This window comes from Pristiophorus japonicus, chromosome 6, assembly GCF_044704955.1.
Source record: "Pristiophorus japonicus isolate sPriJap1 chromosome 6, sPriJap1.hap1, whole genome shotgun sequence".
NCBI lineage: Eukaryota > Metazoa > Chordata > Chondrichthyes > Pristiophoridae > Pristiophorus > Pristiophorus japonicus.
This window is the reverse complement of record NC_091982.1, coordinates 84,439,471-84,461,058: the sequence shown is the minus strand read 5'-3', so window position 1 is coordinate 84,461,058 and position 21,588 is coordinate 84,439,471. Positions and strand designations below refer to the sequence as shown.

The window sequence follows — 21,588 nt, the reverse complement described above, 5'->3', positions numbered from 1 at the left end:
CAGCCTTTACAGCTGTGTTCCTGGACTGGCTCCCCGGCCCTTTACAACCAGCAGACCCCCAAAAGGAAATAACATTCATTTTCAAACTGAAAAGATGTGTTTTCAAATGCATAAAATCTCCAATTTCAATATTCATTGAGTAGTTTGCTTTTACACTGTGGTTATTTGAAAATCGGAACCTAGTGAGATGTTTTTCTGTTTTTAAAAAATCTAATATTTTAAATCTTTGCAATTTCACCCCTATCTGTGATTTTATTTGATTGTAAGTGTAACAATATTTCGTCAACCTGGCTCACAATAGATTTTAATGTGATGATATAACACGTTGCTGTGAAACATTTCTTTTCTTTTTCACTTTTGCCCTCTTAACCCACCACCTCTTCATATCCCTATTGATTATCCCCACCCCCATCTCCCCCCGCCCCCCACCCCCCAATTTATTGTATCCATAACACATTAGAAAGGCAGATACGTTGTTTAAGCCATTCCTTGGTCGATCCTTCAGGAAACGTATTTCAGCAAAGCCCCTCCCCCACAGCCTAGCCATTTTCTTTCCTTGCCATTGACGACTAGAAACATTCTCATTTGAAGAGGGAGCAGGAATCAAACGGAATGAGAGTGTGGATCAGGATGTGGTGTTCTAGAGAATCATGCAGATCCCTGCCTATCCCTGAAAAGTTCTGTAGCTTTTCTTAGTAGCGCAGACTAGTAGCGGGATAGTGGCCCACGAGCAGCGCAGCACAGGCCAACAGCGAGTTCTTGAGACTGCCATTGTCCTACGAAACCCAGGGATAGAGGCCCTGTGAGAAGGAGGAAGGAGGACAGTAGGAGTATGCGTGTGTGTATGAACTAGGCCCATACAGCAGAGCCTGGTCTCCAGTCATCTTGGTGCCCCTTGCCACTTGACCAAGATGTAGCTCTATCAAGCCTGTGTGGTAGCTGGTATGCAACAGCCACCCCACATTAAAATAACTCACGCACAGGCATCTTCCACACTTTAAAATGAAGTTCGGGACCTGGAACGTCAGGACCCTAATGAACGACACTAATAGCAACAGACCGGAACAACGCACCGCTATCGTTGCCTGGAAACTCGGGCACTTTGACATTGACATCACCGCCCTAAGCGAGACCCAGTGGGCAGAGTGTCATGTATGTAACCACAATGTAACACCACTGTATTAGTATATATACTCAACCTAGATGCACACCTTGACCACAAGGGGTGAACTTGTGGGAGACACTCCTTACCTGATCACACAGGTATAAAAAGGGAGGTCCCACGCAGGGTCATCGTCTTTGAAGTCCTGTGAATAAAAAGTTAAAGTCACAGAGTGACCTTGTCCCCAGAATGTGCCTCGTGTGGTTTCATACTGTAGAGTAAGGACTTTACATTGGCGACGAGAAACGGGAATTCACGGCCCACGAGAATGGCCAACGGTAGCACAGAGGAACGGTACTGTGTTGGGGAAGACTGGGATGATTTTGTCGAGAGGCTTCAGCAAAGCTTCCTTACGAAAGAATGGCTGGGGGATGCAGCGGCTGACAAGCGAAGGGCTCATCTTTTGACCAGCTGTGGACCACAGACTTACGCGCTCATGAAGGACTTTCTAGCACCCGAAAAGCCGGCGGACAAAACCTTTGAAGAACTTAGCAAATTGATCGGGGAGCACCTCAAACCGCCGAGTAGCATACATATGGCCCGACACAGATTCTATACCCACCGACGTCGTGAAGGACAGAGCATACCGGACTTCGTAGCGGACCTCTGGCCTTTGGCCAGCCTCTGTAAGTTCATAGACGCCTGCAGGGGGGAGATGCTAAGGGACTTCTTTATCGAGGGCATCGGTCATGCGGGAATTTTCCGCAAATTAATTGAGACCAAGGATTTGACCTTGGAAGCGGCGACGTTGAAAGCTCAAACTTTCATGGCGGGGGAGGAAGAGACGAAAATAATATACGCGCGCAATTCTGCCTCTAACACGGCGATGGATCAGGGAGTCAACATCATCAATGTGACTCAGAGCCCCGCAGGTAGGCAGGGGCAGTCCGACACTTCCCAGGCAGCAATAGACCCCAGAGTAGGACTTCAACAGAGACAAAGGCAGGCTGAACGGACATTCACGCCATCACAGTGGACAATGCGGCCCGGGATGGGGCCATTGACACCCACTAATAGGGTACTTAAAAGCAGTCAAAGGGACAGTAAACACTCAGCTAGATCTTGCAGATTTCAATAGTTTGTCTGCAGGGACTGCAGTCTCAGTGGCCACTTAGCTCGAATATGCAGGAAGTCTGCAACCAGACTAATATATCAGGCGGATGGACCAGAAGAGGGTTCTTTGAGGCAGGATGACTTTTGGGGCAAATCGATGGACACCGAGGTTCAGCGGGTCCATGTGGCGAATATTCACAGTTCATACACCAAAACGCCACCAATGATGATGACGGTTTTATTAAACGGTATCCCTGAACACATGGAGCTGGACACTGGGGCCAGCCAGTCACTCATGGGTGTTCAGCAATTTGAGAAGCTATAGCCACTTAAAGCCAGTAGACCCAAATTAGCATATATTGAGACGCAATTACGGACTTACACTAAAGAAATCATTCCGGTGCGAGGCAGTGCAATGTTGGCTGTCACACAGAATGGGTTAGTGAATCGGCTGCCGCTCTGGATTGTCCCGGGCAATGGTCCCGCACTGTTGGGGAGGAGCTGGTTAGCCGAGATGAACTGGAAATGGGGGATGTTCACGCAATGTCATCTGTGGAGAGAAGTTCATGCTCACAAGTCCTACAATAATTCGATTCACTATTCCAATCTGGCGTCGGGACTTTCAAAGGCACTAAAGTAGTGATACACATCACCCCGGACACCAGGCCAATGCACCACAAAGCCAGAGCGGTGCTGTATGTGATGCGGGAAAAGATCGAGAGCGAATTGGACCGGCTGTTGAGAGAGGGCATCATCTCGCCTGTTGAATTCAGCGACTGGGCGAACCCCATCGTTCCCGTCCTAAAAGCAGATGGCTCTGTCAGGATCTGTGGCGACTACAAGGCCACCATCAATCGGATGTCCCTACAAGATCAATACCAGCTCCCGAGAGCGGAGGACCTCTTCGCCACGCTGGCATGCGGCAAGCAGTTCACCAAGTTGGACCTCATGTCAGCCTATATGACCCAGGAACTGGCCGACAAATCCAAACGACTGACCACCATCACCACGCACAAGGGACTGTTCGTTTATAACAGGTACCCGTTTGGCATTCGATCAGCGGCTGCGATTTTTCAACGAAACAGGGAAAGCCTGCTTAAATCCATTCCTGGAACGATTGTATTCCAGGACGACATTCTCATCATGGGTCGAGACACTGAGGAACACCTCCACAACCTGGAGGAGGTGCTACGCCGACTGGATCGGGTAGGCTTGTGACTCAAGAAGTCTAAATGTGTGTTTTTAGCCCCTGAGGTTGAGTTTCTGGGCAGGAGGGTTGCATCAGATGGGATTTGGCCTACTGAATCCAAACGAGAGGCGATTCGACGAGCACCCAGGCCCTGCAACACATCGGAGTTGCGTTCATTTCTGGGACTATTGAACTATTTTGGGAACTTTCTGCCGAACTTGAGCACGTTGTTGGAGCTACACGTGCTCCTGCGTAAGGGTTGTGATTGGTTTTGGGGGGACTGTCAGGAACGGGCTTTTGATTGGGTGCGAAACCTACTTTGTTAAACAAGTTGTTGACCCTGTACGACCCCTGTAAAAAAAAAATTGATGCATCGTCCTATGGGATTGGGTGCGTGTTGCAGCAGGGCAATGCTGAGGGTCAACTACAACCTGTGGCTTATGCCTCCAGGTCGTGCGCTCAAGCAGAACGGAGATAAGGGATGATCGAGAAGGAAGCGCTTGCATGCGTCTATGGTGTAAAAAAAAATGCATCAGTACCTCTTTGGGAGGAAGCTTGAATTAGAGACAGACCACAAGCCATTAACATCCCTGTTGTCAGACAGCAAGGCTATTAGCGGCCAAAGCATCAGTCGCATACAGCGATGGGCTCTCACACTGGCTGCTTATGACTCCTCCATCCGGCACTGGCCCGGCACTGAAAATTGCGCTGACGCGCTCAGCAGGCTTCCACTGACCACCACTGAGGGGGCAGCCGAGCAAAACGCTGAGATGGTCATGGCTGTCGATGCCTTTGACAGCGCAGGCTCCCCCATCACAGCCCGCCAGATCAAAATCTGGACAAATAGAGATCCCCTCCTATCCCTGATTAAGAAATGTGTCCTGACTGGGAATTGGGCATCCGCACACGGAGCATGCCCTGAGAAGGTCAGACCGTTGCACAGGCGGATGGATGAGCTCTCCATCCAAGCCGACTGCCTACTATGGGGCAGCCGGGTAGTTATGCCCCAGAAGGGCAGGGAGGCATTCATCAGGGAACTCCACAGCGAGCACCCAGGCATTGTGCTGATGAAGGCCATTGCCCGGTCACACGTTTGGTGGCCTGGAATTGATTCAGACCTTTAACACTGTGTTCGCACATGCATGACGTGTGCCCAGCTGGGTAATGGCCCCAGGGAGGCCCCACCAGGGCATGCTCACGCATTTATGTTGACTACTTGGGCCCATTCATGGGTAAGATGTTCCTTATTGTGGTAGATGCTTACTCGAAATGGATCGAGTGCATCATTCTGAATTCATGCACGTCATCCACCACCGTCGAAAGCCTACGTGCGATCTTTGCAACCCATGGCTTGCCAGACACACTGGTTAGTGATAACGGCCCACGTTTCACAAGCTACGAATTCCGAGAGTTTATGTCGGGCAATGGCATCAACCATGTCAGCACTGCGCCGTTCAAGCCGGCCTCCAATGGCCAGGCGGAACGTGCGGTTCAAATCATTAAGCAAGGGATGCTCAGGATTCAAGGACCCTCCCTACAATGCCCCCTGTCGCGTCTCCTGCTGGCCTATAGATCCCGACTGCACTTGCTCACGGGGGTCCTGCCCACAGAGCTACTAATGAAACAGACACTCAAAACTCGGTTGTTCCTCATTCACCCAGTCCTGACCGACATAGTTGAGGGCAAGCGCAAGTCACAAAACGAGTACCATGACCGCAATTCGAGGGGGAGATGTATAGAAATAAATGATCCTGTATTCGTCCTCAATCACGCCATGGGGCCCAAATGGCTTGAGGGCACTGTAATTGATAAAGAGGGGAATAGGGTCATCGTGGTAAAACTCAACAATGGTCAGATATACCATAAGCATCTGGACCAAGTAAAAAAAAGGTTCAGCATCGACACGGAGGAACCTGAAGAAGACCATGAGATGGAGCTCACCACACCGGCAGTGAACGAGCAACAAGAGTAATCAGAAGAATGTACAGTCCCTGCCATCAGCCAGGACAGGCCGGAATCACCACAGGTGACAGACACTCATGTCAGTGTCCAACAACCAGAGCCCCAACTGCGGTGCTCCACGACTCCACGAGGGAGCATAGACTACCTGAAAGACTAAACCTATGATCCCAATAAGACTTTGGGGCGGGGGGGATGATGTCATGTATGTAACCACAATGTAACACCACTGTATTACTGTATACACTCAACCTAGATGCACACCTTGACCACAAGGGGTGAACTTGTGGGAGACACTCCTTACCTGATCACACAGGTATAAAAAGGGAGGTCCCATGCAGGGTCATCGTCTTTGGAGTCCTGTGAATAAAAAGTTAAGGTCACAGAGTGACCTTGTCCCCAGAATGTGCCTCGTGTGGTTTCATACTGTAGAGTAAGGACTTTACACAGAGGAAGGCCAGCTCAAAGAACAAGGTGGTGGTTACACCTTCTTCTGGAAAGGCAAACCAGAAGCAAAACGCCATCTCCATAAGGTTGGCTTCGCCGTAAAAAACAAACTCGTGGGCCATCTCAGAGATTCCCCATGTGGGATAAATGAACGCCTCCTGACTCTTCGGCTCACTATAGCCCGGAACCAGTGCGCTACGATCTTCAGTGCATACGCCCCAACACTGGACGCTACAGATGAGATCAAAGAGGAATTCTACTCCAGCCTCGAACAATCCCTGTCCCAAGTCCCAACGAGTGACAAGCTGATCCTCCTTGGCGACTTCAACGCCAGAGTCGGAAAGTACACTGACCTCTGGGGGAGGTGTGATCGGCAGAGAGGGGGCAGGGAAAGCCAACTCCAGTGGCAAAGTCCTCCTGATGAAATGCTTAGAACACGGCCTCGCCATAACGAATACCCTGTTCAATCAGATTGACAAATATAAACCTTAATGGCAACACCCTTGCTCCAAGCTCTGGTATCTGCTAGACTACGTCATCGTCCGAGCGAGGGACCGCAAAGACGTGTGCATTACCTGCGCTATGACAGGAGCTGACAACTGCAGGACGGACCACCGCCTAATTTGCTCTGTCATCACCATCAATATTGCCCCAAAACAGCGACGGCAACAGAAACAATACCGCAGGAAAATCATTGTCAGTGCACTCAAAGATCCTGCTAAGAAAGCCCTATTCAGCCAGCGCCTCGCTACCAACCGGACGACTCCCAGTGACCCAGAGACGCAGAGTGTCCACAGAGCCTGGTCAACCCTCAAGGCTTCCATAATCAGCACCTGCAAAGAGACACTCAGTCACTCGACCAGGAAACACCAAGACTGGTTCGACGAGAACGAGCAGGAGATCCAGGAGCTAATATTCCGCAAGCGCAAGGCATTCTTGGACTGGACGCAGCAACACAACTCAGCAAGAAAGCAGCTCTACAGACGTCTGAAGGCCAAGGTCCAACAGAAAACCCGCGACCTAAAGAACAGATGGTGGGTGGAGAATGCTCAAGAAATCCAGCAACTAGCCGACAATCACGACATGAGAGGATTCATGTCAGGAGATGTCAGAGATGCTGTAATCGTGACCATTTTCAAGAAAGGTGACAAGTCCGACTGCAGTAACTACAGAGGGATCTCCCTGCTGTCGACCACCGGGAAAGTCATTGCAAGAATCCTCCTGAATTGCCGCCTTCCTGTAGCTGAGAGCTCCTCCAAGAGTCGCAATGCGGATTCTGCCCACTAAGGGGCACAATGGACATGATCTTCAACGTGTGGCAGATACAAGAGAAATGTAGGGGACAGCGCCAATCATTGTACATGGCCGCCTTTGACCTCAAAAATGCCTTCGACAGCTGTGAGGGATTATGGAGTGCCCTCCTCAGATTCGGCTGCCCTCAAAAGTTTGTCACCATTCTTCACCTGCTCCACAATGACATGCAAGCTGTGATCCTGACCAATGGATCCACCACAGACCCATTCCACATTCGGACTGGGGTTAAGCAAGGCGGTGTCATTGCACCAACGCTCTTCTCGATCTTCCTTGCTGCAATGCTCCGCCTCACCCTCCGCAAGCTCCCCGCTGGAATGGAGCTAAATTACACAACAAACGGGAATCTGTTCAACCTCTGCCACCTCCAGGCCAGATCCAAGGTCATCCCATCCTCCATCATCGAACTACAGCAGGCAGACGATGCCTGCGTACACTCGGCGGCCGAACTCCAAGCCATCATCAACACTTTCGTCAAGGCGTACGATAGCATAGGCCTTACACTAAACATCTGTAAGACAAAGATCCTCTTCCACACAGCATTGCCCCTGGCCCCCCCCCCCCGCCCCCGGTTATCAAAATCCACGACGAGGCCTTGGACAATATGGAACATTTTCCATACTTTGGGAGCCTACTGTCAACAAGGAAAGACATTGATGATGAGGTCCATCGCTGCCTTCAGTGTGCCAGTGTAGCCTTCGGTTGCCTGAGGAAGAGAGTGTTTGAAGACCAGGACCTCAAACCCGGCACCAAGCTCATGGTCTACAGAGCAGTGATGATACCCAACCTCCTATATGGCTCAGAGACATGGGCTATGTACAGCAGGCACCTCAAAACACTAGAGATGTACCAGCAATACTGCCTCCGCAAGATCCTGCAAATCCATTGGCAGGATAGGCGCACCAACGACAGTGTCCTTGCTCAGGCTAATATCCCCAACATCGAAGCACTGACCATGCTCGATCAGCTCCATTGGATGGGCCACATCGCCCGCATGCCTGACACGAGACTCTCAAAACAAGCGCTCTACTCGGAGCTGAAGCCAAGCGTTGACCGCAGATGGAGTGTGCGGCAACCTAGGCACCTCACCCACTTATTCCTTCAACCACAGTCTGCCCTACCTGTGACAGAGACTGTAGGTCCCGCATTCGCTCTTCAGTCACCTGAGAACTCATTTCTAGTGTGAAAGCAAGTCTTCCTCGACTCCGAGGGACTGTCTATGATGATGAGTAGAAGATAGCCTCAATTTACGAATGCTATTTTTGAAGTATCTGATCGTCTCTGAATTACCTGACACCCATTCATACTAATTATATGAAAGCATTAGACATGAAGGTATATATTGAAATATTCTTTTTAAAATTGATACCCAAAATAGCCACCTTTTTCTTGCATGTTCATATTTTAATTCCAACAAATTTTTTTTCTGAATTTTCACATTTCGTCACATGTTTACAACTTGGATTTATGTAGTATTTTTAATGTAATAAAACATCCAAAAGCATTTCACTGTGGTGAAACTGGATACCAAGCAATAGTGGGAGAAGACTACTTGAGTGGGGGAGGGAGGGAGGTAACCAAAGGCATGGTCAAAGGGGTAGGCTTTGAGAAGATTTCTAAAGAAAGGGAGAGAAGTTGCAAAGCAGAGGAGTTTAGGGGCAGTGGTGTGTCAATCGAAGCATTAAGGTAGAGTGGAGAGAGAAGATGCAAAGGAGCCCCGAGTTGGAATAGCAGAGAGCATTCACTGCTCTGTAGGGTTGATGGAAGTTGTAGAGGTATGAAGGGGTTTGGATGAGTAAGACAATTCACTGTTGGTATTTACACATAAGAGATGAAAGTGTAATGAAGGAGGAAGATTAAATCATTGTTGAAAGTATTCTTATAGTGCTGGTTAAGTATTTATGAATTAGCTGATGCATGTGAAACTAAAACAGTGCATCTTACACAATTTATTGATGGGTATCATTGTATTGGGAACCCCAACTGATATCTCTTCCATTTTGTCACAGCATATATGGAAGTATCATGCCTGGATAGTGAGTTAGCAAGTTATGCACACTACCCCAAAGTTATTTACGCACCAGTGTTTTTCTTTGCCAGTAGGGTATAACTTTACACACCTTGATGGGAATGAAGCAATGTAACAGTCTGAGTGATATTCAGTACGTTCAAAGTCTGCCGAGAACATGTTATGCATTGCTGTACTAGCCCTTCTTTCCCAAAGAAAAGTGAGAGAAGAATTCATCTTTCCTCTAAGGCAGAAATAAAGAGCTTTTCTTGTCTCTTAAATAAAGCCCAAGATGTTGTCCATTGAAAAAAAAAGCAAAAGAAATTTGTGCCTTTCTTTCTGTAACTATCTTTGATTGTCTGCCACTCTCTAATTCTTTGTCTTCCTCTCTTTCTGTTGTCTTCCACTGTTTTCCCTTTTTTCACTCTCTTTAACTGTTAAGCTTTCTCTTGTCATTCAAACAGAAATATTTTGAGGGCATTTTAACTGCTGCTGCATCATCATACCTGAACCTCCTGAAGTCAATGACTCTTGCATTTCCAACCAAGACTCCTCTCAAACACTGGTGATACTTCTGCCAAAATGCAACTTGCACTGCACCCAAATACCAGTGATCCCTCTATCACCAGTCCAGTCTGTCAAACTCTCAAATGTGGTATCCATGAGCACTTATGATTTACTCAACTTACAGCTCGTAAGAATAAATAGTAGCACTTGTACATGTATAATACGAGAGCTGTGTAGGAGACATAGTGTTCCTGTCTGCTGCAGCTCGCACAGATGTTTGAAAATTGAATCCCAACTCTTCCATCAGCAATGCAGCTTCTCTGACTCTCAAATAATATTTTCTGACGATGAGTATACAATATGTCAGATTTACAGCACACACGTACAGAAGTAAATGGTAAAACAGTACCAGATGTGACTGGGCTGTTACATGTCATGTAGTCTGTAATGAACACATACTGTGGCTATAATAGCCATATAACATATAGATACATCAAACCAGTGAATTGTTCATTGCTGCGACAGCAAGTCTTCACCAGTTCTGTTTGTCTTTAATAGTAACACTTATTATATAGTAAGAGCAAATAATCAATTTCTAAGCTACTAATAGGTAAAATGGTTATTTTCTATAAAGTAATATATCTCTTCCGTCAATATAATTTGTACTTCTAACATATGAGACAATGTTATTTCCCTACAGTTAGTGTGATGGCTATCTGGCTACATCTTTCTTATTGATCTTGTGTATAAACGCCCGAGACTGTGCGAGAAAGTTAAGACACGCACTTCAGATGTTGGATCTAAGAAGAACAGCATCCCAAGAGGCATCAAGTAGTCTTATTTAAGACTTGGATTGTGGTGGGATTTCTCTGCTGGAAAAAATACTGCCGCTACTATAGGTGGCTGAGGCATTGTGTCAACCTGCCATCAGAGAAGTAGCTGGAGTTTCATTATTTTTTTAATATGTTATTTGAAGTTTTATGATTCATACCTATTCTGAATGTGCAATAAATACTTGGGGCTAGAAATTGGCCAGCCTTGCCCCTGTTTTTTGGGCGATATTTTGCCTTTTTTGACAGTAAAAGGTGTTCACCTAAATTGGCCAAAGTTGTACGCCGATGATTTTGAAATACAACTTAAAAGCGTACCGCCATCATGCAACACCAAAAAAAGCGATATCGCTTTAAATTGGCCATTCGGCGGACCCATACACTGAGCAGGAAAAAACACCTGAGAAAAACCTGCGTTGTGGCCCCAGAAACAGCGGTAACTTTGAAGACATGCAAAAAAAGTAAGTTAAAGTTTTTATTTTTTAATTCTTTTGCAGCGATTACTTAGTTAAGGGTCTTGTAAATACTTTGTGATTTTTTTTATTTTTTGAAATTTTTTTTTACGTTTTCCCCCCTCCCAGGGCCTGTCTTTTTAGCGGTAATCGGCCTCGGATTAAAGTTGGCAAGGACTGCAGTTTCCACCGCGAATCCATGTGCAACCACGATTTTTAATGTGGGCCGCATTTTGTTGCCAGTTTTATGCCTTTAAAAAATAGCGGTATTTGTAATGGTATTTTTGGCGAAAAATGTTGAAAAAAAATACCACTTTCGCCAAAAGAACAATTTCTAGCCCATTATGTTTATCTCTATTCTAAGAAAATGTATCCAGCTGAGACCTAATGCAGTTTTAATTTAATATTGCAAGAGATCCCAGTTATTGAGGCAAGTTTAGGTGGTAATGCAGTATTGGTACAGCTTGGCCTTTTTAATGGGGATTACACGTTTCAACTGGTATGCCATTTTCTGCTGTGTGCCAACATGAGCTGCAATGGATTATTGTGGGTATATTACATTAGCAAAGATTGTAAGAGCTAAAGAATAGTGAAAAGCAGCAAAAGACCACAAAGGAGGACACCCTCTCCCCTGAAAATCAGTCAAATTGCTTCTGAAATTGATTACCATCACAACAACCATTGAAAGCCAATTTGTAAATATTGTGTTCCTAACACAGATGAGGCTACACACAGGGAGGTTAAAGTAACAATGACCTCAGTCTTTATTAAGACACCAGAGTGAGGAACAGGTCTTGGGGGCCGGCTTATAAACAGTGCTCCCAAGGGATGTTGGGATCCCTTGGGACTTCAGGGGATGAGCTCCCTGGGGGCGGAACATGGGAGTGCATGCTTTACAGATACACAACATCACTCCCCCCCCCCCGCCCCCGCAAAGTCAAAGTGAAAACTATTTACAAGGTGAGGCGGTCGGGAGTCTTTCTTTCCCTGGTGGACCGTCTCGGTACAAATGTCTGTTCTGGTGTGTTGGCTGTGCCCTCGCTGGGCTGGCGTATTGTTGGCCCTGCAGGGCTGCTAGGTGAGCCTGGCCTTGCTGGGCTGTTGGGCGTGATGGGTTCGATTTCCTGGTCCGGCGTGGTGTCGTTGATCCTTTGGGTGTGTACTGTGGGCTCGAAAAAGGTAGTGTCTGCTGTGGGTTGTTCAGGGCAGTCTGTGAACCGCAGCCTCATTTGGTCCAGGTGCTTTCTGCAAATTTGTCCATTGTCTTTAGCTATCACCGTGCCCGCAATCCCCTTGGGACCATGTTCGTAGTTTAGCACATACACAGGGCCATTCAGATCAATTTCCCGTGACACAGTGGCGCGACCATTGTTTACATTTTGTTGCTGCCGCCTGCTCTCTACCTGATCATGCAGGTTGGGGTGAACCAGCGAGAATCTGGTTTTAAGTGTCCTTTTCATGAGTAGCTCAGCCGGGGGCACCCGTGTGAGCGAGTGGGGTCTCGTGCGGTAGCTGATCAGTACTCGGGACAGGCGGGTTTGGAGTGAGCCTTCCGTGACTCGTTTAAGGCTCTGTTTGATTGTTTATATTGCCTGCTCTGCCTGCCCATTGGAGGCTGGTTTAAACGGGGCCGAGGTGACATGTTTGATCCCATTGCGGGTCATGAATTCTTTAAATTCGGCACTGGTGAAACATGGCCCGTTGTCACTGACCAGTATGTCAGGCAGGCTGTGGGTGGCAAACATGGCCCTCAGGCTTTCAATGGTGGCGATGGCGGTGCTTCCCGACATTATTTCACATTCAATCCATTTTGAAAAAGCATCCACCACCACCATCAGGAAAAGTTTACCGAGAAACGGGCCCGCATAGTCGACATGGATCCTTGATCATGGTCTGGAGGGCCAGGACCACAAACTTAGTGGTGCCTCGCTTGGCGCGTTGCTCAACTGAGCACATACGCTGCATTGCCGTACACAGGATTCTAAGTCAGAGTCGATACCGGGCCACCACACGTGGGATCTGGCTATCGCTTTCATCATTACTATACCTGGATGTGTGCTGTGGAGATCCGAGATGAACGTCTCCCTGCGTTTTTTGGGTAGCACTATGCGGTTACCCCACAACAGGCAGTCTGCCTGAATGGACAGCTCGTCCTTTCGGCGCTGGAACGGCTTGATTGGTTCTTGCATTTTAATGGGGATGCTGGCCCAGCTCCCATGCAGCACACAGTTTTTTACTAGAGACAGCAGAGGATCTTGGCTAGACTAAGTCCTAATCTGGCGGGTCGTGACAGGTGATTTATCATTTTCAAATGCTTCCATGACCATCAACAAGTCTGCGGGCTGCGCCACCATCAACAAGTTTGCAGGCTGCGCCATTTCCACCCCCGTGGTGGGCAATGGTAGCCGACTGAGAGCATCCGCACAGTTCTTGGTGCCTGGCCTATGGCGGATGGTATAGTTATACGCTGATAGCACGAGTGCCCACCTTTGTATGCGGGCTGAGGCATTAATATTTATCCCCTTGTTTTCAGCGAACAGGTATGTGAGGGGCTTGTGATCAGTTTCCAGCTCAAATTTGAGACCAAACAGGTACTGATACATTTTCTTTACCCCGAACACACACGCTAATGCCTCTTTCTCAATCATGCTGTCGGTCCTCTCGGCCTTAGACAAGCTCCTGGAAGCATAGGCGACAGGTTGCAACTTCCCCGCAACGTTAGCTTGTTGTAATACACACCCGACTCCGTACAATGACACGTTACATACTAGCACAAGTCTTTTACATGGGTTATACAATACAAGCAGCTTGTTGGAGCATAAAATGTTTCTGGCTTTCTCAAAAGCAATTACTTGTTTTTTTCCCCATACCCTGTTCTCACCTTTGTGCAATAACACATGTAAGGGCTCTAAAAGGGTGCTTAACCCCGGTAGGAAGTTACCAAAATAGTTGAGGAGTCCCAGGAACGACCGCAGCTCCGTGACGTTCTGTGGCCTGGGCGTGTTCCTGATAGCATCTGTCTTGGCGTCTGTGGGCCGAATGCCATCCTCCGCGATCTTTCTCCCCAAAAACTTCTGTTGCCATGAAGATGCATTTCGACCTCTTCAGCCGCAGCCCTACATGATCCAGTCACTGGAGGACCTCCTCCAGGTTTTGTAGGTGCTCGGCAGTGTCCCGACTCGTGACCAATATGTCATCCTGAAAGACCACCATGTGTGGTACCGACTTGAGTAGGCTCTCCATGTTTCTCTGGAAGATCGCTGCAGCCGACCGAATTCCAAACGGGCATCTGTTGTAGATGAACAATCCCTTGTGCGTGTTGATGCAGGTGAGGCCCTTCGAAGACTCCGCCAGCTCCCGCTTCATGTAGGCCAAAGTCAGGTCGAGCTTGGTGAATGTCTTGCCTCCTGCCAGCGTCGCTAATAGGTCGTCTGCCTTAGGTAGCGGGTATTGGTCCTGCAGTGAGAAACTATTAATAGTTACTTTATAATCGCCGCAAATCCTGACTGTGCCATCACTTTTGAGTACTGGAACAATCAGGCTGGCCCACTCACTGAATTCCACTGGGAGATGATGCCCTCGCGTTGCAGCCTGTCCAGTTCGATTTCCACTCTCTCCCTCATCATGTGAGGTACCGCTCGCGCCTTGTGGGTCGTGCCTCTGGGACCAAGTGGATCCGCACCTTCACCCCGGAAAAGTTTCCAATGCCTGGCTCAAAAAGGGAAGGAAATTTGTTATGAACCTGGGTACATGAGGCCTCATCGACATGTGATGGCGCTCGGATGTCATCCCAGTTCCAGCAGATTTTGCCCAGCCAGCTCCTTCCAAGCAGTGTGGGGCCATCGCCCAGGACAATCCAGAGTGGCAGTTCATGCACCGTGCCCTCGTAGGTGACCTTGACCATGGCGCTACCCAGGACAGTGATAAGCTCTTTGGTGTACATTCTCAGTTTCGTGTGGATGCGGCTCAGGGCTGGTCTGAGTGCTTTGTTGCACCACAGTCTCTCAAACATATTTTTACTCTTGATGGATTGGCTAGCGCCAGTGTCCAGTTCCATGGCTACGGGTAAGCCATTCAATTTTACGTTTAGCATTATAGGTGGACATTTCATCGAAAATGTGTGCACCTCATATATTTCAGCATCTGCCTCCTCTCTCTCAGGCTCGAAATTGCTTTGATCCACCATGGACTGATCTTCCTCTGCCACATGGTGGTTAGCAGGTTTTGCAGAGCTTGCAGCTCGTTTGCAAGCTCGTTGGAGGTGCCCCATTGTTCCATAGCTCTTGCAAACATAACCTTTGAACTGGCATGAATAAGCTGAATGGAAGCCTCCACAACGCTAACAAGGTATGAATTGCCTTGCATTCATCCTTTGTTGGGGACTCTGAGTCATCTGGGTCACCTGAGGCCTGCTGGCAGTTGCAGACTCGTGGGTTCTGCCCTGTACATTTCTGCTTGCAAACACAGTTCCAGTTAATTTATGAACATTGCTAGCACTTGTGTGCTGAGAGATTTGTTTGGTGTTATCACTGGTGAACATAGACGCCTGTGCTATCACGATGGCCTCACTGAGGGTCGGTGTCTCTACAGTCAAAAGTTTTCGTAGGATGTTCTCGTGGCCAATGCCCAGTACAAAAAAGTCTCAAACCATTTGCTCCAGATAGTCATCAAATTCACATTGTCCTGCATGTCGCCTTAGCTCAGCGACATAGCTCGCCACTTCCTGACCTTCAGCACACTCTCCCTCGGGTTAAGATGCTCCCGAACCAGTGTACACAGCTCCTCATACGACTTATCAGTGGGTTTCACCGGAGCCAGAAGATTCTTCATGAGGCTGTAGGTCAGTGCCCCGCAGATTGTGAGGAGGACCGCTCTCCTTTTTGCAGCGCTTCCTTCTCCGTCCAGCTCGTTGGCTACAAAGTACTGGTCTTGCCATTCGACATAGGCTTCCCAGTCCTCACTCTCCGAGAACTTCTCCAGGATGCCCACAGTTTGCTGCATCTTTGCGTTGGATTCGTATTCTCGTCGCCAGTTATTGTGTTCCTAATGCTGGGATCCCTTGGGACTTCAGAGGATATGCTCCCTGGTGGCGGAACATGGGAGTGCACGCTTTACAGATACACAACAGTAAAGATTTTCTTCTTTGCACATAGCTGGATGCTTGTTCCCCTCCAATGAAAAATTTCAATACCAAATAATGTTCAGGGAAACTGGGTGGCATAGTGAGTTGGAGACACTGGCCTTTCAACTCTAGGTCCTTGGTTCAAATCTAGCCCAGTAAAGATTCTATGTGAATTCAACGTGGACAGTGCCAATCCAGTTTCTAGTGGGAATAGGCCTACAAAATGAAACTCTTCCTAACATTCTCACTCCAGTGGGCATAAGAAATGGAGGAACTAATGTAGTAGGAGGTGGCATTCTGAATTTGGAACAGATGCAGATGGAGCTATATTCTGCATCTGGGAGTGCCCGATATCGACATTGGTGCTGAAACAGCATTAATGAGCACAAAAACATTTTTTCATAAAATATATCCAGACTGTCAGAACTGTAAAATATCTGCAGCTGAGACGATTAATTTCAGTTGGTGGTAAGCCCCATTTACGAGAAGATTCCCTCATTTATTATTGCTTATTGCTAATTGTTTTCAATTCCCAGTTCTTTTCAAGAGCACTCTATTCATTATAATTTAAATCTGATGCAACTTCTTGTTATTTGTCGCTGTCTATTGTCAGTTTTTCCACAACAAAGCACGTATATCCAGGAAAATGTCCTAATTGCTTTGTTTAATAGCCATCAATGTTAATCTTCTTGCGTCCGTGACCATTGATTCATGTATAAAATAGTCACTAGGTGTTCAGAATGCTCATGGATTACTTTCCACACATAATACCCACACAGTAAACTGGGCAGCTCACTAATGACAGTGATGCAAGGCATTCTCTCTGGCTACTGCAAAACACTATCAAGACGCTTAAAAACAACAACAGCTTGCATCTATATAACCAGCTTAGCATAGGAAAACATTCCAAGGCACTTTAAAGAGGTATAATCAGAAATAAACAGACACCAAGCCAGAGAAGGCGACATTAGGAGGGATTGGTCAAAGAGGTGGCTTTTAAGGAGGAGAGGGAGGTGGAGGGATTTCGAGTGAGAATTTCAGACCATGGGGCCGAAATGACTGAAGGCATGGTCACCAATGGTTGGGCAAAGGGAGGGAGAGATCAACCAGAGGAAAAGCAAGTCCTGGGAGGGTCGTCAGGCTAGAGGAAGTTAGACATGGGAAGTTAGAGAAACCATGAAGGATGAATCTTTGAAGATACTGAGCATTTGCATTGGAAGGGTCTAAAATTCAGGTCTTACAAAGTGCATGGGTAAAGAGACTGTGGAGGGTGGATGTTCACCAGGGTACTCCAGCTCATCTGCTGTAACTTCGGTAGAAGAGCCACAGAAACACTGGAAAAATGGCAAAAACAGCAGGTTTCCGATCTTTTTCTGAAGTTGTGGTAGGCAAGTAGAAGAGCCCCTGTGGAAATTCATCTTTTCCTCCTCTCCCCGCCCCCACCCCCCTCCTCCACCATCATTTTTAGGTTATTATGGGTACCCCATTCACTTTTTAAAGCTCAGTGCATCTAAATGGGGCCACACTTGGGATTTTGCAGAATATATGAACTTTAGTCGCAATTCAACCCAAGTTGGATTGGACATGGTGCTAAATAGTCTGAAAAGTTACATTTTACATTAAAATTCACACAAAACATCCTGAATAAAAACAAAAAATGCTGGAAATCTCAGTGGATCAGGATCTCCACAGATGCTGCCTGACCTGCTGAGATTTCCAGCATTTTCTGTTTTTATTTCAGATTCCAGCATCCACAATATTTTGCATTTGCATTAACATGGAAACATAGGAAATAGGTGCAGGAGTAGGCCATTCGGCCCTTCGAGCCTGCACCACCATTCAATAAGATCATGGCTGATCATCACCTCAGTACTCCTTCCCTGCTTTCTTTCCATACCCCTTGATCCCTTTAGCCGTAAGGACCATATCTAACTCCCTCTTGAATATATCCAACGAACTGGCATCAACAACTCTCTGAGGCAGAGAATTCCACAGGTTAACAACTCTCTGAGATGGTGTGAGCTGTGAGAAGGATGCTAAGAGGCTGCAGGGTGACTTGAACAGGTTAGGTGATTGGGCAAATGCATTGCAGATGCAGTATAATGTGGATAAATGTGAGTTTATCCACTTTGGTGGCAAAAACAGGAAGACAGAATATTATTTGAATAGTGACAGATTAGGAAAAGGGGAGGTGCAACGAGACCTGGGTGTGATAGTACAACAGTCATTTAAGTTGGGCATGCAGGTACAGCAGGCGGTGAAGAAGGCAAATGGTATGTTGGCCTTCATAGCTAGAGGATTTGAGTATAGGAGCAGGGAGGTCTTACTGCAGTTGTACAGAGCCTTGGTGAGGCCACACCTAGAATATTGTGTTCAGTTTTGGTCTCCTAATCTGAGGAAGGACGTTCTTGCTATTGAGGGAGTACAGCGAAGGTTCACCAGATTGATTCCCAGGATGGCAGGACTGACATAAGGAGAGACTGGATCAACTGGGCCTGTATCCACTGGAGTTTAGAAGAATGAGGGGATCTCATAGAAACATATAAAATTCTGACGTGATTGGACAGGTTAGAGGCAGGAAGAATGTTCCGTTGCTGGAGAGTTCCAGAACCAGGGGTCACAGTCTAAGAATAAGGGGTAAGCCATTTAGGACCGAGATGAGGAGAAACTTCTTCACTCAGAGAGTGGTTAACCTGTGGAATTCTCTACCACAGAAAATTGTTGAGGCCAATTCGTTAGATATATTCAAAAGGGAGTTAGTTATGGCCCTGACGGCCAAAGGGATCAAGGGGTATGGAGAGAAAGCAGGAAAGGAGTACTGAGGTTAAATGATCAGCCATGATCTTATTGAATGGTGGTGCAGGCTTGAAGGGCCGAATGGCCTACTCCTGCACCTAATTTCTATGTTTCTATGAAGAAGTTTCTCCTCATCTCGGTCCTAAATGGCTTACCCCTTATCCTTAGACTGTGCCCCCTGGTTCTGGACTTCCCCAACATCGAGAACATTCTTCCTGCATCTAACCAGTCCCATCTATTTTATATGTTTCTATGAGATCCCCTCTCATTCTTCGAAACTCCAGTGAATACAGGCCCAGTCAATCCAGTCTCTCCTCATATGTCAGTCCTGCCATTCCAGGAATTAGTGTGGTGAACCTTCGCTGCACTCCCTCAATAGCAAGTACGACCGTCCTCAGATTAGGAGACCAAAACTAACGCAATATTCCAGGCGAGGCCTCACCAAGGCCCTGTACAACTGCAGTAAGACCTCCCTGCTCCTATACTCAAATCCCCCTAGCTATGAAGGCCAACATGCCATTTGCCGCCTTCACTGCCTACTGTACCTGCATGCCAACTTTCAATGATGTACCATGACATCCAGGTCTCGTTGCACCTCCCCTTTTCCTAATCTGCCGCCATTCAGATAATATTCTGCCTTCATGTTTTTGCCCCCAAAGCGGATAACCTCACATTTATCCACATTATACTGCATCTGCCATGCATTTGCCCACTCACCTAACCTGTCCAAGTCACCCTGCAGCCTCCTAGCATTCTCCTCGCAGCTCACATTGCCAGCCAGCTTAGTGTCATCTGCGAACTTAGAGATATTACACTTAATTCCTTCATCTAAATCATTAATGTATATTGTAAATAGCTGGGGACCCAGCACTGAGCCCTGCGGCACCTCACTAGTCACTGCCTGCTATTCTGGAAAGGACCCGTTTATCCCAACTCTCTGCTTCCTGTCTGCCAACCAGTTCTCTATCCACGTCAATACATTAACCCCAATACCATGTGCTTTAATTTTGCACACTAATCTCTTGAGTGGGACCTTGTCAAAAGCCTTTTGAAAGTCCAAATACACCACATCCACTGGTTCTCCCCTGTCTGCTCTACTAGTTACATCCTCAAAAAAATTCCAGAAGATTTGTCAAGCATGATTTCCCTTTCATAAATCCATGCTGACTTGGACCGATCCTGTCACTGCTTTCCAAATGCGCTGTTGTTTCATCTTTAATAATTGATTCCAACATTTTCCCCACCACCGATGTCAGGCTAACCGGTTTATAATTCCCCGTTTTCTCTCTCCCTCCTTTCTTAAAAAGTGGTGTTACATTAGCTACCCTCCAGTCCAAGGAACTGAATGTCATCCTTAATGTTTCCCTGAGGGCTATTGGAGGAAACCTTGCTGCTGTGACTTTAAGGAGCTGGTCAGCAGGAAACACTGTACTCTGTGGAAAAAGTCTGTTGAGAAACAATCGGTTTACAATCAGCCGCCAGAGCATACGTGGAAAGAAAGAAGCTATTAAATCTAAGTACATTGCGAAAATGAAATTCCTGCAAATTCTACAGTAAAGTGGCTTGTTCTCTGAAATAATTACTGGAGCCACTTTGATCATACATACACAAAAACAACCTTGGAAAAAAAGGCTCATTTCCCCTTTGATACAGAATGTTTATGGATAGTTTCTGCACGTCTGATCAAAGAACCAGGTCAAACTACGTTTCCTTGTGTTGTTAATCAATTTGAAATTTATGAGAGACTGAAATATGCACAACATACAGCAGCCATTATAGTCCGATATACAGTTTCATGATCAAATGAACAGAACTAATGCACTAACAGTTACACTTACTTTGCAGTTGAACAAATTGGATGCATAGACTTTCAACAGCACAGAGCACTGCTTCTGAAATAAGGTTAACACTTCTTGTTCTACCCTCTGGCTAATGCGGAACAACGAAAAACAAAGTAAATGTACAGATTGGACATGCTTTCTCTTTACAGGCTATTTGCTGTTGGGAATTTCTGGGTTGCAAGCCAATTTTTACAAACCAAGTGGGCAGTCTGAGGTATCTGATTCACAACAGAAATAGCAGGTTGCTGTGATTTATAATTTGTTTTTACAACAGTTGATTTTTGATGCATTGAAAGGCATCTCCAACAGAGATTTCTGTTGCTCGCCTTTACAACTTCCATTCTACTCCCATTCTGACCTCTCAGTCTTAGTGGTTGGAATACTATATGCACTACAATCAAGAAAAACTTCAGGAACAGTATCTTATCTTTATCCTCGGCACTCTCCAACCACCTGGCCTGAACAGAGACTCTCATACTCAAGACATTAGCTGTATCCTCCATTTTCCTTATGGCTAGGGTCCGAGTGATATAGGATAGATCTGTCATATCTGGTTGCCATTTGGCATAGAGACCTTTTGCTCGATCACATTACTAGTGGGGAAAGTTGACACCCTTGGTGTTGGCCTGTTGTTTTTTTTCTCTTGGATACTGGCAGAGCACCAGCCAGGATTTTCCACTTTGGTGCTCCTGTCACACTGTTACACGGTTCCCCGTGCTTGCTGAGATTTTCCAAATTTTAAAATTGGTGGACGGGGATTGCAAGCTGGGTTGCCAGGTGTAGAATCCCGGCCGTTGTGTTTTACCAGCATTTTCTGTTTTGATTTCAGATCAACCTATGGGCGTCCTGTGTTTTTAATTTCTCCCATTTTCTCACCTTCCCTTGTGTCACTGCCATAACTATTTTTAGAC

General features: G+C 46.9%; 1 protein-coding gene across 15 annotated transcripts in view; it reads right to left on the bottom strand.

Annotated features, from left to right (window-relative positions):
• Nucleotides 1-21,588, bottom strand: part of dacha (dachshund a) — a 425,557-nt gene that overhangs the window by 154,869 nt on the left and 249,100 nt on the right. The gene's annotated exons all lie outside the window — the stretch shown is intronic.